At 43.9% G+C, this 5,677-nt stretch overlaps 1 non-coding gene across 1 annotated transcript; it reads right to left on the bottom strand.

Annotated features, from left to right (window-relative positions):
- Positions 1-5,594: 5,594 nt before the first annotated feature.
- Positions 5,595-5,677, bottom strand: trnap-ugg (transfer RNA proline (anticodon UGG)). Its single transcript has one exon. It is a non-coding gene; the product is annotated as a tRNA-Pro (tRNA).

Genomic DNA, 5,677 nt, shown 5'->3' with positions numbered 1-5,677 from the left:
ACTGTTAGGAGGTCTTTAAAAGACTCCTAACAGGGTGACCTCACCTCCCCTCTTCCTAACCTCAACCCAAACTACCTCAGATGGCAAATCTTCGTCCATCTACCTTTCCACCGCTGTAATACTATCTTTGACAAGCAAAGCCACACCTCCCCTCTTTTACCCCCACCTCTGACCCTACTAAAACATTTAAACCTTGGAACCTGCAACAGCTAATCCTGTCCCTGATCTAGCCATGTCTCCGTAATAGCCACAACATCGAAGTCCCAGGTACCAACCCACGCTGCAAGTTCACCGACCTTATTTCATATACTTCTGGCATTAAAGTATACACACTTCAAGCCACTCTTCTGTTTACAGGCACCCTCCTTTAAGATTGATGCCATATTCCTAACCTCCCTACACTCCAGGTCCTGCACCCTAAAGCTACAGTCTGGGTTCCCATGCCCCTGCAGAGTTAGTTTAAACCCCCCCCTCCAAGAGCACGAGCAAACCTCCCCCCAAAGGATACTGGTGCCCCTCAGGTTCAGGTGCACACCATCCTGAATTTCATGTATAAGAACACTGAGACTCCTCTGCACCGCACTTCTTTTGCGTTTCTATCGGTTTTAACACGAGTGTGTCTTTTGATTCTTCCCAACAAAGTATATGACCTCGCATTCCCTACATGAAACTGCATCTGCCAAGAATACTCCAATTGTTGGAAGGAATCCTGAGGAAGAGAATGTACATGTATTTGGAAAGGCACGGACTGATTCGGGATTGTTAACATGGCTTTGTGCGTGGGAAATCATGCCTCACAAACTTCATTGAGGTTTTTGAAGAAGTAACAAAGAAGATTGATGAGGGCAGAGCAGTAAATGTGATCCATACGGTCTTCAGTAAGGCGTTGAATAATGTTCCCCATGGGAGACTGATTGGCAATGTTAGATCTCATGTAACAGCAGTGGATGTAACTTCAACCCTTGTGGTACGTCGCCAGGACCTGGACACCAAGAAGAACATGTTCCATCAACTACAACACTGTTTTCAATTGGCAAGCCATTTACTGATCAAAGCTGGAATTCTCCCACAATTCCATTCCTCCGCATTTTGTATAATAGCGTATTGTGGGGAAACCTATCGAACAACTTGCTGAAACCCATATACACCACATCAACCAGGTTACTGTCATCTACCTGTTTGGTCACTTTGTCAAAAAAGTCAACAAGATTCGTTAGGCAAGGCCTAACCATCACAAAACCGTGCTGACTGTCCCTGATCAGATTATTCTTTTCGAGATGGTCAGAAATCCTATCTATAATAACCATTTCCAACACGTTACCAACAACTGCAGTGAGACTCACTGGTCTGTAATTACCAGGGTTTTCTCTACGAAACTTTTTGCACAAGAGAACAACATATGCTATGCTCCATTCCACGGGCTCTATTCCTGTAGACAACGTTGATTTGACGATCAATTCCAAAGGGTCATCAATCTCTTCCCTTGCTTCCCAGAAGGATCCTAGGACAGATCCCATCCGGCCCAGGGGACTTGTCTGTTTTCACAATCTTCAGTATTTCTATACCTAATCCTTGTGAACCTCAATCTCTACTACACTAGACGCAAGTATCTCTGTATCTTCCTCGCCAACATTTTCATTTTCTATACCGAACACTGTTGAAAAACATTTATTTAATGCTTCCCCTATCTCCTCTGATTCCACACAAAGCTTCCCACTATTATCCTTGATTGTCCCAAATTTAACTCTCATCATTCTTAGAGATAATGCTTTAAATATGGAACATTTCTGATGAAGAACTCGAGTTTCCCAAGTCAAATCAAATTACCGGCCTGGTTTGCAAGATAAGCGTTCTGAACTTTGAGTCGAAAGTTTTCCCGCCGGAAAGCATTCATAACGTACGCCAGCAGGACTTGAACCTACATGGGGAAACCGCAATGGAATTCTAAACCATCTTTTTAACCACGCGGCCATGACTACAGACAAGCCTGCCATGTTGAGCAGTGACCAAATCAGCGGTGATCTCATTGAAAGCTGCCGCTGACTTGAGTTAAATGCTTCCATCTCCTTTCATACCTTTGCTGTCATTTGTAAGGTGCGAGACACCAATGTAAAAGAAGAAAAGCACAAAGTTAGGAAAAAATATTTGCAGCCAAACTGAGTCAAAATTATTTATTGAAAGGAAAATCACACTTGGCAATTTGCGAGATCTTTTTGCAAACATGACCAGCAGAGGTAATCAAGGGAGCTATTGATCTGAGTATTCTTGGACATGAAACAAACAAAGTTTAATGACATATTCATTTCTTTTTCTGGCGAACGAAATGGTCTTTCCTGATGGTTACAATGAAAGAGATAGTTCCCAATAAAAGACAGAGATTACGTCGCATGTATATATACTTCAATGTGATACGATTCACTTTCAGCCCCTAATTACCCCAGAGATGGAGGGGGTGAGTTACTTTTCTTCACTCTTCAACTCCGCAGCATGGAGGTACAGACATGAAACCGCTAGAGATGGAGTTCTTGAATTGGGAACCAGCGACACTGAAGGAACTAGGCAAAGGTGAGGACTGCAGATGCTGGAAACTTGATTTTAGATCAAAGTGATGCTGGAAAAGCACACAGGTCAGGCAGCATCGGAGGAGCAGGAAAGTCGACGTTTCTGTTGCCAGTCTTTCTGCGTTCTGCAAACAAGTTTCGTTTTTGGCTCAGATTTCCAGCAACTGCAGTTATTTATATTATGTTAACCTACATAATGATTGGACAAAACCAATGACCTGCTAGCTTCGGAAAATCGGCAGAAGTACTGGTACACCGATATGTTAGCTCAGCCGTACAACCAATCCATGAGCGGGAACATGATTCGCGCCACGGTTCTGAGAGTACCTAATCCTCACAAGTAAATAACAAGACAAGGCAAAAGATACTATCTTATTTGGTGTAAATAAAACACCCTTTCTGAACATTTTCTTTGCAGATTATTTTCAACTTGTCCTCGAAGAGTTACAAAGTGGGAAAAGGCCATTCCGCCTGTGTGCATTGTGGCTAATCAGAGAGCCATCTATTCTAGTCGCAGTTTCCAACTTTGGCCCAAAGTCTCGTGTGTTCTAATGTTCCCAGGGCAAATGTCAATGACTTTATCCTGTGTTCTTAAATGGCACAATAATGGTGCAGATGTATGTCACTTTCACAACGACTTGTAACTCTTTTGAGGAACTCATGCTCATTTTCACCCACAGAAAGATACCACAAAACCGACAGAGGTGTCCGTTGTGGTGAGCTGGAATTTAAAATCCACAATAGGACAAATGCAACAGCACAGAAGTGACGTCCCGGCAGGACTTCACAGGGGAGCGTCAACGTGGGGTATGGTTAAAGTAACACATTCTCCTCGAGCCAGGTAGGATTCGAACCTATTCTCTTCTGATCCAAAGTCAGACGCGTTATCCATTACACCACTGGCACAAGAAACAAGCTAACCTTTGGCAAAATGTCGATATGTAATGTCAAGGACTTTCACAGAATCAGAATTTAAAAAGTGAACAAGCAGCGAAGATAATCACCAACACTGCTTCACTTCGAAGTTTCCAATTTGTGAAGCAGTGCCTTTCACTGGCAAAGGAGAAACATTTGTCCGCAGCTGCCTGCTTCAGGGTCGCCTCCTTCTCTGCTGGAAGTGTCCATCGTTTTATTCACAGTCCCGACGCGATTTCATGATCCACTCCAGTGAAAACGTGTCATGGTGTCGTCTCAGCAAGACCCTGCCGAAACCCAGCGAGAGACCTCTGGTCATTTCGAGCTCAGGATGTGGAATTAGACGAGCTGCGTGACACCTTTTATTGGCGCCGCCACTTCACTGCAAATTAGCGGCTCAAAACGAGCCGTTGTTAGCATCAGCTTGATTTGTAACTTCCTGCAGTGCATTTGCGAAACAACATCAGATAGATCCCATCCGGCCCAGCTGACTTATCTATTTTCACACTCTGCAGTATTTCTAATATCTCTTCCTTGTGAACCTCAATCTCTTCTAGTCTAGACGCAAGTATCTCTGTATCTTCCTCGCCAACATTTTCATTATCTATGGCGAAATCTGTCGAAAAATATTTATTTAGTGCTTCCCCTATCTCCACTGACTCCACACACGACTTCCCACTATTATCCTTGATTGTCCCAAATTTAACTCTCGTCATTCTTTTATTGCTGACATACCTATGGAAAGCCTTAGCGTTAACCCTGATCCTATCTGCCAACAACTTCTCATGTCTCCTCCTGGCTCTTCTCAGCTCTCTTTTTAGGTCTTTCCTGATATCGTTGGAACCCTCGAGCGCTCTAACTGAGTTTTCACGTTTTGTCCTAACATAAGACTTCTTGTTCTTCTTGACCAGGCATTCCACTTCCTTAGTAAACCACGGCTCACGCGTTCTCTATCTTCCTCCCTGCCTGACAGGTACATACTTATCTAGGACACACAGGAACTTTTCCTTGAATAAGCTCCACATTTTTAATGTGCTCACCGCCTACAGTTTCCTACCCCACTCTACGCTTCCTAAATCTTACCTCATTGCATCGTGATTTCCCTTCCACCAGCTGAAACTCTTGCTCCGTGGAGTACACCTATCCCTTTCCATCACGAAAGTAAACCTGAGAGAATTGTGATCGCTGTCTCCACAGTGCTCACCTACTTCCAAATCTAAAACCTGGCCAGGCTCGTTACCCAGTACTAAATCGAAAGTGGCTTCTTCCCTTGAAGGCATGTCTACATACTGTGTCAGGAAGCCCTCCCGCACACACTGGACAAAAACTGACCCATCTATTGTACTCCTACTGTAGTGATCTCAGTCAATATTTGGATATTGTCTTGAGTGTTCCAGAGTTTTTCATTGTCCCACAGTCCAGATGAAGTTTGTATTCCTCACGTACAGGGGCGAGAATTCTTTCAGTGTCTCAGATCAGTTCCTGTGTCGAGAACATCAGAGTCAATGTCCGTTCCTCTCCTCGGACTGACAATTTACACTTCTTCAATCTCCTCTGATTCCATTTCCCAAAGAGTTTCTCAAGATTTCCAAAGCTGGAGCCTAAATTATATGGTTTGCTTCCTAAACATTTTTCCAACTGACAACTGACAATATTTTCACAGTATCTCTTCACAATCCTCTGGCTTGCACCATGTCCAGGGATGAGAAGTCCCGTTTCGTGGAGAGAGTTACTAGGCTGGTGAGTTTCACTTTGGAACAAAGATAGTTAAGTGGCAATTTCCTGCGGTTGTTTGTAATGATGGGAGAGGGAGCGGTGGGGAATGAGCACTCTGACGAGCAGGAGGAAGTGTTGCCAATGACCAGAGTCAGAGAACAGAGGACAAGGGATTAAAGGAATCTAATGAAAAGCAGCACTTCTGCTCAGGGCGTTCAATAACAACTGCAGAAACCCGATGTGTCGAGCAGTGTATCTGGAAGGAGAAACAGAGATAATGTTTTAAGTGTGGAGCATTTCTGATGAAGAACTCGAGTTTCTCAAGTCTAATCAAATTACAGGCCTGGTTTGCAAAATAGGTGTCCTGAACTTTGAAATGTTCCAGCAGGAAAGCATTCATAACGTAGTCAGCAGGATTCGAACCTACGTGGGGAAACCCCAATGGATTCCACATCCCACCGCCTTAACCACTCGGCCATGACTAC

This window comes from Chiloscyllium punctatum, unplaced genomic scaffold (genome assembly GCF_047496795.1).
Source record: "Chiloscyllium punctatum isolate Juve2018m unplaced genomic scaffold, sChiPun1.3 scaffold_195, whole genome shotgun sequence".
In the NCBI taxonomy this organism is placed as follows: domain Eukaryota; kingdom Metazoa; phylum Chordata; class Chondrichthyes; order Orectolobiformes; family Hemiscylliidae; genus Chiloscyllium; species Chiloscyllium punctatum.
The sequence above is the reverse complement of the archived record's forward strand: the minus strand, read 5'-3'. Positions and strand labels throughout refer to the sequence as shown.